Source organism: Sminthopsis crassicaudata, chromosome 2 (genome assembly GCF_048593235.1).
Source record: "Sminthopsis crassicaudata isolate SCR6 chromosome 2, ASM4859323v1, whole genome shotgun sequence".
Taxonomy (NCBI): domain Eukaryota; kingdom Metazoa; phylum Chordata; class Mammalia; order Dasyuromorphia; family Dasyuridae; genus Sminthopsis; species Sminthopsis crassicaudata.
Genome location: NC_133618.1, coordinates 522,022,946 through 522,035,285, shown reverse-complemented (window position 1 = coordinate 522,035,285; position 12,340 = coordinate 522,022,946).

Below are 12,340 nucleotides of genomic sequence, written 5' to 3'. Positions count from 1 at the left end.
CTTCTTGTAGAATATGATATTTTAGTTACATCTTGAAGAGACAGATTCTGAGATAAAACACATTCCAGGCAGAAGAGAATGGCTGGTGTAAAGACAGAGAACTATGAATCAGTATTGATATACTGAGGATATAAAGAGAGCCAGACTGAATGGACCATAGAGTTTGGGAAAGAAAATAATGTAAAATTATTTTTAAAAATAAAAAGCTATTTTTCTATTTAAAAACCTACAAATCTATTACTTGTGACTTTTTTCTTTTTAAACATGTAATAAAGTTATATTTTTTAAAATGTTGGTCGAGCATCACCAATTCGCTGCTGGACAGCTGCATCAAAATAGACTACAAGGCATTTCAAATGATGTTCAAAAAAAATAACTCATTTCTGACTCTTCCCCCCCCCCCAAGTCTGCCACTCTTTATTTCTATCAATATCACCATTCTTCCAGTTATCCATTTTGACAACCTGAAAGTCATCCTTGACTTTTCACTTTCTCACCTTAAATTATCTTATCAGTTGCTTGGTGTTTGTCAGTTTTACTACTATACATTTCTCTTATCCAGCACTTAAAACATCATCATCATCAATTTTACCTCTCCTCTCATCTGAACTATTGCAATAGACTTCTAATTAATCTACTTGTCTTTAGTCTCTCCCACCTGCAATCTGTCCTTCATCCAGCTGTCAGATCAATATCCCCATAGGTCTTAGAATGTTATTTCCCTGCTCAAAAAGTTTCCATGGCTTTCTGATATTTCTAGGGTAAAATGTCAATTCCCCTGTTAAAGTCTTTCACAGTGATTTGTTATCACAACATCCTCTTTCCAGATTGCTTTCCCATTACTACCCTCTCTCTATCCACATATTCCAGGTAAAATGGCCATACTATTCCATATACATGACATTTCATCATGCCTAGAATGCTCATCCTCTTCATCTACCCCTGGTTCTTGCTCAGTTTAATCAAATGCTGCATTAAGCTTTCTCTGAACTCTTTAATCATTAAGGCTCTATACCCAACGTCCAAATTATTTTTTATTTGCTTTCTATTTTTTACTTTATCTGTGTGCATACTTCCTCAGTGGATTGTAAGCTCCTTCAGGGCAGACATTACTTACATTTTCATACTTGCATACCTCGCCCATAGTATAGATCTTGGCACATGATGCTTAATAACTATTGTTGAATTGAGTCTATGAAAATTAATAAGGTAAAATTGAATAGGAAAAATTGGAAAATGTAGAGACTAGAAGCAAAGGAACCACATTAAGTTATTGCAAAAGCCTAAGCATGAGATAATGGGGGCCAAAATTAGGATAGTAGTAGTAATTTGATAGAAAGAGAAAACATTTTATACAGTAAAAGCTGTTAGGATTTTTACAAGGTACTAAGACAGTGGAATTGAGTCAATAATTATCTAATTTAGCATGGTTAATATGATTGATCTGTTCCTACAAGGAGATGCTATGGGCCAGAACTTGAAACAAGGTACTAAGTGGAATTGAGGAAACAATGGTTAAATTTAGTTTAGCATTGATTTAATCCTACAACAAATAATGATTTCTTTTTTTTTATTTTATTAATTTTATAATTATACATTTCTTGACCATATATATGCATGAGTAATTTTTTTTTATAACATTATCCCTTGTATTCATTTTTCCAGGTTTTTCCCTCCCTCCCTCTACTCCCTCCCCTAGATGACAGGCAATCTCATACATTTTACGTGTGTTACAGTATATCCTAGATATAATATATGTGTGTAAATCCAATTCTCTTGTTGCACGTTAAGTATTGGATTCCGAAGGTATAAGTAACCTGGGTAGATAGACAGTAGTGCTAACAATTTACATTCAATTCCCAGTGTTCCTTCTCTGGGTGTAGTTGTTTCTGTTTATCATTGATCAGCTGGAAGTGAGTTGGATCTTCTTTATGTTGAAGATATCCACTTCCATTAGAATACATCTTCATACAGTATTGTTGTTGAAGTGTATAGTGATCTTCTGGTTCTGCTCATTTCACTCAGCATCAGTTCATGCAAGTCTCTCCAAGCCAACAAATAACGATTTCCTAGTGATATGATTGGTATGGGGCATAAAAGGAGGAGATCTCAGGGCCAGGAAGGAGAAGCCCACTAGAAGCTCATTCAGAGGAAGCTAAAGGCAGAAGCTGGCAAAGGCAAAGGTCTAGTGGCAGGAGCTCTTGGAACCAAGGAGAGAGATAGGCCTCTATTAAAGCTAACCAGGCCCCAGGAAAAGAGACAAGACTTTGAAGGAGACAATAAAGGATATGGATTTTAACTCCTGGCTGCATTTGTGATTATTGAACTGAAAGGAAAGCTGCCTCCAGAAACCTACTCCCAGAGAACATTACAACTTTGAGAGACTAAGTCTTATATTGCATTTTATATATATATATATAATTATAAATACACAAAAATAATGGACATAAGAAAGATGCTATCTGAATCCAGAAAAAGATCTGATAGATATATGGAATGATTTTACATATTTGTATCATATATACATATAAATGGTAGCCATCTCTAGGGTGGGGGAAAGAAAAATAAAATTATATAATAACTTTATTACATATTTAAAAAGAAAAACAAGTTATAAGTAATAGGTTTGTAGGTTTTAAAATAGAAAAATAGCTTTTTATTTTTCAAAATATATGCAAAGAAAGTTTAACAATCCCCCTCCCAAAATCTTGTGTTCCAAATTTTCCCCTCTACCTTCCTCCCTCTCCTCCCATAGTAATCCAATATAGATTAAACATATGCAATTCTTCTAAACATATTTTCATATTTATCATACTGCACAAGAAAAAAAATTGAGAGTAAATAAATAAGAAAAAAAAATCAAGCAAACAAAAGGTGAAACTACTAAGTTGTGATCCACATTCAGTCCCCTAGATTTCTCTATTGCAGATGGCTCTTTCCATCATAAATCTATTGGAACTGGCCTGAATCCCTTCATTGTTGAAAAGAGCCAAGTCCATCACAGTTGATCACATAATCTTGTTGCTGTGTACAACTTTCTATTGGTTCTATTCACTTCATTTAGCATCAGTTCATGTCTCTCCAATCCTCTCTGAAATCATACTGTTGATCATTTCTTACAGAACAATAATATTCCATAATATTATATACCATTACGATTCAGCCATTCCCCAAATGATGGGCATCCACTCAGTTTCCAGTTCCTTGTCACTACAAAAAGGGCTGCTACAAACATTTTTGCATATGTAGTAGGCCTTTTTCTCTTTTTTATCTCTTTGAGATAGTGACCCGGTAGACACATTGCTGCATCAAAGGGTATGCACAATTTAATAGCCATTTGAGCATAGTACCAAATTGCTCTCCAGAATGGATGGATTAGTTCACAACTCCACCAACAATATATTGTTTCAGTTTTCCCACATCCCCTCCAACATTTATCATTATCTTTTCCTGTCATGTTAAGTCTATCTGGAAGGTGTGAAGTGGAACCTCAGAATTGTCTTAATTTGTATTTCTCTAATAGTGATTAGGAACATTTTCATATGGCTAGAAATGGTTTTAATTTTATCTGAAAGTTTTTTATACCCTTTGACCATTTATCAACTGACTTGTATTTTTATAAATCTGAGTCAATTCTTTATATATTTTAGAAATGAGGCCTTAAATCAGAAATCTTGGATGCAAAATTTTTTTAGATTCTTAAATTTGTAGTTTTATGTGAAATCTTTTTACTTATGTTATAGATATGCTTGTTTTATTCCATAAATTTTTAAAATTATAACTTTATTTTACTTTAATATTTTTCCTATTACATCAAAACAAAAAAAATATATTTATTTAAAAAATTTTTGAGTTCTAGGTTTTCTCCTTTGTCTCTACCCATAATTAAGAAACCATTTGTGAAGTTATGCAAAAATATTTCCATAAAAGTCAAGTTGTGGGGGGAAAAAATCATGGATCTCCCACCCTAATGTTTATTCCATACATTAAAAAGAAAACTTTTTTTTTTTAATAAAGGTTTAGAAATGAATACCATCAAGGAAGGGAGAAGAAGAGGAAAAAAAATTAAAAGAAATTTATAGAATATTCATCTGGTATTAGGTAATAGGAATATAAATTAAAAATTAGAAAAGACCTTAAAAGTCATCTAACTCAACCCTCTCATTGTATAAATGAGGAATTGAGACTTAGTGGATTTAAATATTTATCCAATGTCATACAGATAGATAGTAAGCAAGAGCTAAGACTAGAATCTTAATTCCTCTGATGCCTAAACGTAATACTCCTCCAATATTCTTTGCTGATTTTGAGATATTCTATAACTAATGTGAAATAAATGTTAAAAACTTAAGCATGGAAAATTTTAGATGTTCACTTATTTCCTTTGGCCATTAGGTATAATAATATTCTTAGTCCCTTAGGTATGTGTCTAGGGCTGAACAAAATCACAAAATAGTCCTTGACATACCTATCTTGGTACATCCTCATAAATTTTGTGTTATTTTAATCATATTTTGGGGTTTTTTAACTTCATGTATTCTCATTTTTTATATCTTAACTTTGGCAAAGCTTTCTCAATATATAAAAATATTTGGATTTAATCCTCCCTAAAAGAATCTCTGACTATTCACATTATTAAAAAAAATGATTTTATAGAAAGATTCAAAATAATATTCCTAAATAGTCTCTGGATAATTTAAAATGATTCAGTTTACAAAGGACTTTTCAGGAATACATATATTACATACTCATATGGTGTAACAAATTACTTCAGCATCCATAAGCCTCAGTTAATTTGTTAATCCCAGTCCCTTTTCCTTAGCCTATTACATTATTTTTATTTCATCCTTTCCTAGAACTCACTAGAGTTCCTCACTAGGAAATCAACTAGAAGTTCCTCACTATGGAATCAACTTACCTGCATGAATATAAGTAAGAAGAACTCCAGAGAAGATTTTGCACCTAAAATAAGTGCTTTAATAAATAACTGCCAAGGGACAGAATTAGGAATCACTGCTTTTACAAATCACTTCTTGAAATGGAAACATTAATTCCTGGCACAAAGAATATTAGGGCATAGTGGATAGAGATTTGGAGTAAGGAAAACCTGAGTTCAAATCTTGCTTCTGACACATACTAACTGTGTGATCATAGGCCAGGGCTGCTGCTGCTGCTGCTTTGTTTTTTTTTTTGTTGTTGTTGTTGTTGTTTTTTTTAATAGCATAATTTTCTTTTTTTTCTTTGCTAAGGTAATTGGGGTTAAGTGACTTGCTTAGGGTCATACAGCTAGGAAGTGTTAAGTGTCTGAGGCCAGATTTGAACTCAGGTCTGCCTGACTTCAGGGCTGGTGCTCTATTCACTGCACCACCTAGATGCCCCAGCATCACAATTTTTAATAAAGAAAACACTAATGTCTTAATCCAATAAACCATGTCACACATTTGCTCAGTAGTAAAGAAAATTACAATGAAATGCCATTCCCTTATAATTAGGATACAGAAAGTTGTAATTTCTTGAATTCTAGAGAGACATAGAAAATGTTTAAAAAACAACAAAATGAACTTAAAGCTGTTGAAATATGAAATGATAACAATGTGGATGACATTTTAGTGCTTTCATACTGGGTAAGTGAATCTCTAACCTGAAACCATACTGCAAATGGAGTCTAATTTTTTAAAAACATTAAAGCTTTTTATTTTTCAAAATATATCAATAGATAATTCTGCAACATTAGCCCTTGTAAAACCTTGTGTTCCAGTTTCCCCCTCCCCTAAATGCAAGTAGTCCAATATATGTTAAACATGTTAGAAATATGTTAAATCCAATATATGTATATATATTTTATACAATTATCTTGCTGTATAAAAAAAATCAAATCAAACCAGAAAAGAAAATAATGAAAATAAAATGCATGCAAACAACAAAAAGAGTGAGAATGGTATGTTGTGAACCATAGTCAATTCCCACAGTTCTCTCTCTGGCTGTAGATGGCTCTTTTGATCACAAGACCATTAGAACTGGTTTGAATCATCTCATTGTTGAAGAGAGCCACATCCATCAGAATTGATCATCGTATGATATTGCTGTTGTCGTGTATAATGATCTCCTGGTTCTGCTCATTTCACTTAGCATCAATTCATCAAGAGCAGCTCTTCAGGCTTCTTTGAAATTATTCTGTTTATTGTTTCTCACAGAACAATAATATTCCATAACATTCATACACCATAACTTATTCAGCCATTCTCCAACTGATGGGTTTCTCTTAGTTTCCAGGTTCTTACCACTACAAAAAAGCCTGCCACGAACATTTTTGCACATGTGAGTCCCTTTCCTTCCTTTAAGATCTCTTTGGGATATAAGTCCAGTAGTAATACTGCTGGCTCAAAGGGTATGCATAGTTTGATAACTTTTTGAGCATAGTTCCAAATTGCTCTCCAGAATGGTTGGATCATTTCACAACTCCACCAACAATGTATCAGTATTCCCACATCCCCTCCAACATTCATCATTATCTTTTCCTGTCATCGTAGCCAATTTGAGAGGTGTGTAGTGGTATCTCAGAGTTGTCTTAATTTGCATTTCTCTGATCAATAAGATTTAAAGCACTATGCCAGGGCTTTTTGAACATTTTCCACTTGCAACTCCTTTTCTCCCAAGAAATGTTTACATGACTCAGTATATAAAATAAGGTATACAAATCAAAGATTTACTGATAATAAATCATAATTTTGCAATCTCCACATTCAGTTACAAGACCCCCACATAGGATCACAAACCAGAGTTTAAGAAATTGACCTCTAGGCAACTCTTTAAGACTATAAATTTCAGAGAGTTGCCGTGCATTAGTTTCTTCATTTGGGAGGAATCATTGGTTCAGTTCTTGTCACTTCACAGGTAGCAAAAATTAAGAATAGGCACTCAAAAATATGACCATTTCAGGGGCCAATATCATTTATTAGCCCCATTTGGTCTACCTCAATGTTTTGGGTTTTTTTGGTTTGTTTTGAGAGGATCTCTGGCCAAGACCAGTTAGTTAAAATTTGTTAGCTTTTGGGATAGTGTATTTGTCTAATGTCAATACTATCTCACCCATAACAAGCTTTTTGCATAAGATGCAAACTATAGAAGCTCTGTTGTGTTTTATAGCTCAATCCAATAAAATTGGTGTAGCTGCTAGCAGTCTTTCAAGTATATCATAAGGAACTAATCTATCCATAGGTATAATGCTTGAGTTTTCCATTTGATCTTTTAAGGAAAAAAAAGGTATTCTTCAGATTAAGGTGGCCGTTGAGGTAAATTTCTGAGTTTACTTTTTCCAAAATAATAATTTAAATTCACGTGATTTATCTAAGTTCATAGTCCATTGCTCTTAAATCCTGTAGTAGAGAGAAGTATGTAGATACTTTTATTATTAGCATTATAATATTATTATTATTATATTAGCAGGTAATAACAATAGCATTTTTATGGCACTTTAAAAATGTTTTTGATACTTTTTGCTTTCTTTTACTACTAGCAAACCCAGATGTCTCTTCCCTTTACTCTCCCAGAGAGTTATTTCATATGACAAAAAGTATTTTTTTAGACAGGAAATCAACATAATTGATCAACACATTGAAAAAGTTTGAAAAGAAATACAATGTATAATACCACTCTATCTCCTCCTTCCATGAAGGAAAGTTAGGAGTGATATTTTATATCTCTTTATGTTTGATCTTGATTAACTTTGTTAATTTTTTTGGTGTCATTCTTTCCATTTCCACTGTTGTAGCGATAATGCATATTGTTTTCTTGGACTACTTATTTCAATCTGTATCAGTTCTAATAGATCTTTCTGTGGATCTTGCATTCTCACATATTTCTTACAGCAGAGTAATATTCCATTATATTCATGTACCACACTTAATTTAGGCATTCCTTAAGAGATGGACGTCAATTTTTGTTTCCAGATCTTTTAGGGATATAAGCCTAGTAATGGAATCTTTGATTCAAAGGGATGGACATTTTCATCATTTTTATTTACATAATCCCAAATTGCTTGTCAAAAATGGTTGTACTATTTTACAGTTCCACCAACAAATAGTTAGTATGCTTATCCTTACACAACTCCTCCAAGATTGACCATTGCCACTTGGCAGTATGTGAGAAAAATGATTGTTTTATTCATTTTATTAAAGCTTTTTATTTTTCAAAACATATGAATGGACAATTCTTTAACATTAGCCCTTGCAAAACCTTGTGTTCCAATTTTTCCTCCTTTTCCCCATGCCCTTCCCTAGATGGCAAGTAGTCCAATATATGCATACAAATTTATACAATTATTGTGCTGCACAAGAAAAATCAAATCAAACCAGGAAAAAAAAAAGCAATAACAGAAGAAAATGCAAGCAAGAACAACAAGAGGAGTAAAAATGCTATGTTGTGATCCATATTCAGTTCCCACGTTCCTCTCTCTGGGTGTAGATGGCTCTCTTCATCACTGAACAATTGGAACTAGTTTGAATCATCTCATTGTTGAAGAGAGCCATGTTCATCAGAATTGATCATTGTATAATCTTGTTGTTGCCGGGTACAATGATCTCTAAAGGATTGTTTTGATTTGCATTTCACTAATATCATATTTTTTGGAGCATTTTTTCTATGTGGTTGTAAATATACTGCAGTTCTTTTGAGAACTGTTTGTTCATTTGACTATTGGGAAATTACTTGTTATGTAAGATCTGCAAGGCACTTTACAAATATTATTTCATTCATAAATCTCCAGGATTTAGGTGCTATTATTTATTCACATTTTATAGACTGAATCAGAGATTATGACCAGTCCAGAGTCACATGGATAGTAAGTGTCTGAGTCAGGTGTGAACCAAGCTTTTCCTGAGTTTAACTCTAGTTCTCTATCCAGTCCTACCCAGCTTCCTCATACATTTCAGCAATCATTTCAGCAATTCTCTAAAGATTCTAGTAAAACCTTTCAATTTGGCAATTTTGACTCTTATAATTCCTATTAAAACTAGAGAAATTACCTTAAAAAGTCACTGTGTGAGGCTAATTGTACACTATTTCAAAGTTTGATTCTTCTTGTTCAGCAAAACTGTTTGGACATGTATACATATATTGTATTTAATTTATACTTTAACATATTTAACATGTATTAGTCAACCTGCGGGGGCAGAGGGGGAAGGAGGGGAAAAATTAGACCAAAAGGTTTGGCAATTGTCAATGCTGTAAAAAAAAAAAAAAAAAAAAAAAAAAAAGTCACTGTGTGTGGGAACAGAGGCTTTTCCAAGTAGAAAAAGGATGAATATTAAGGTAATATGGATCAAAATTGGACTTTTAAAAAACATATTTTCAATTCCTACTATGTATGAGAGACATTATTGGGCCTTGAGAATACAAATTTAAAAAAACAACACAGTCCCTGATCCAAAAAGCTTATTTTTTTTTTACAAATAAGTATTGGGATAGATAGGTGGTAGAGTAGATAGAGCACCAGTCTTGGAGTCAGGAGGAACTAAGTTCAAATTTGGCCTTAGAACACAAGAGCTATAGAAATTTAGGCCTCGTTGCCTAAATAAATAAATAAAAAGCACCAAATAAGCATAACAAACGATAAGGTGTTAAAGACAGAGGAGAAATTAAGACAAAAATCGAGGAGTCAATTTGAAGAGGGAAAGGTTTCTCTCAGTGAAAGTATGAGGGAAGGCAATACAAAGAAAGAGTCTTGTATTGTGACTCAAAGGACCGTGATTTGAATCCTGATTATGTCAATCACTACCTTTGTGAAATTCATTCAACCTCTCACACCTTCAATCTCCTTGAATTAGTTGACCCTTGAGTCTTTTCTGCTTTAAGCTTATGGTTTTTAAGGAAGTACCAGGCAAAGTTATCAATGAAAGCAAGGAATTTCAGAGAGCTAAGGAGAGAGTAGGAAGAGAATTTGTGTGAATTCTAGGATATTAGGTAACAGTGATCCAATTTAGCCCCAGTATTGTGTAAATGTAATGGAGTAATGTGAACAAGGCTAAAAAGACAGGTTAGAGTCAAACTGAGGAAGAAAGTGTTCTAAATTTAGAGTTAGAAAACTGGTTTTTGAAAGTAATATTAAAGTAGGAGTTGGGAGTGCAAAGAATGAGCCAGGTTATTAACTAGTTTTTTGACTCTGAGCAAGTTCATTCAAACTCTTTCTTCCCTCCCCCCCCAAAAAAAAAGAAAAGAAAAAATTAATCTGGGTAGATAATTGAATCAGTAGAGATCACTGGAAAGTCAGTCACAGATTTTTCATAGCCTGCTGAATAAAGAATCCTTGGCTTTCAAAAGTCAATCAATTAATCAACATTTATCAAATACCTACTAAGTACCAGGCGGGGTAAGGAAAGACCATACAAAACACAGAGCCAGCCCTCAAGAAACTCATAATCTAAGAGCAAGAACTTTGCAATTAAAAAGGGTTAAGAAAAGCTCCCTGCAGGTGGTGGGATTTTACTTTTGGGAAACCAAGAAGGTCAGTAGTTAAAAGAGAGGAGGAAAGAGTACTACAGGCAAAACATTCTTAATTTTACATGCATAAACATTTATGTATAAATGTGTACAAATATACACATTATTTATGAATATGCATATTTCTGCATCCATCACCTTAATATATGTATTTAAAGGTTTGCTGATTGACAATTGTGTTTATTTTAGGCAACACAATTTAAGAAAGAAATTGCTATATTGAAAAGTATCCAGCAGAGAACATCCAGAAGTTGAAAGACCTATTCTGCAGGGAGAGAAGACTTGGGAAATATTACAAATATTTGCAAATATTTAATGGACTCTCTTGTGGAAAGGAGGAGATTCAACTTGTTTTACTTATCCCCAAAGAGCAGAATTAGAAGCTAATGAACATATGTTGCGAAAAGGAAAATTTAGGTTTACTGAGGAAACTGAGATACAGTGGGCCGATTAACTTGCCCAAAGTCATCCAGAAAGTCAGAAGGAGGACTTGATTCTGTTCATTATATGTTTTATCTGTTGGGCTAACTTTTTAAGAATTAGGATCTACAAGAATTTTACTTGAGATACGGTAGAGCATATATATGAGTCTATCAATAAACTTAAGTGTCTACTATGTGCTAGGTATAAATAAACAATGAGAATACAAATATGTCTTCCTGAAGCTTACATGGGAAGATAACATATGAAAGGAAGTGGAAAAAGGGATGTTAAGGAAACATAAGAGAAGAATCTATGGAGTCATTGAGTGAGAGCCTCTAATCTGGGGATCCTCCTCCTATGAAACTTTTGGGAGCTCTATATTCTTCAACCAAAAAAACCCCAAGGGCAGTATTGATGACATGTGAGTTCCAGGATTGAAACAAATATTTAGTAAGTGGCAACTCTGTGCCAGGGGATGCAAATAATAATGAAACTCTCTACTAGAAAGCTTGGGGAGTCAAGTATACATGTAAGTACTGAGGTCTGTTTCCTCATTATGTATATACATAAAAAGTATAAAGTTGTTAACTACAAGCCAGTTTGTAAACGAGGGCACTAACAGTTGTGCATTCAGGAAGGAATCAGGAAAGGGTATAAAGATGAAGTTCAAAACTTGATCTTGAAGGAGGAATTCTATAAGGTGGAACTGCATATGGATTATGGTGGGTATGGATTACAGGAATGGAGAATGGCCAGTAAAAAAAGAGTGCTGATAGAGATGTCACGTGAAAGAACAGAGGACAGTTACCACTAATAGCAATCTTCTCAACTCTGCCTTTGCATTGGCCATCTCCATTCCTTAACCTCACTCTTTCCTCAAGTTAGGCTCTGAGACCCTACTTCCTTTTAAGACTCAGTTTGAATACTTTCTCTACACAAAGCCTTTCCTGAATCTCACAGGTGCTTGGGCCCTTGCTTTCAAAATTTCTTTATCATATATGTATATGTCTCTCCCAAAATAATTTAGAGATAGACTGTTTAGTAGGCATGTAACAGTGTGAAGGCATATTGGGAGTCCTTGCATTGGAGTTGAGGAGCTAAATTCAAATCCTACCTCACATAACCCTTTTGTGACCTTGGGCTTTGAGAGAGCATTAGATTTAGAATCAGAAGACTTAGATTAAATACCTCCTCAAACACTATATGTATGATCCTCAGCAAAGACACTCATCTCTCCAAACTTGAGAATTGGACTAGATGGCCTTTAAGATCCCTTACAGGGAATCGGTTCACTTGCTTGATTGGCATTTATCAAAGTGCTTGTCACATAGTATGTGCCTAATAAATGCTTGTTTTCTCTACCTTTCAAAAAAGCAGACGGTAAAAACGTTTTTTCCTTTCACTTTACTCAGTGATGTAT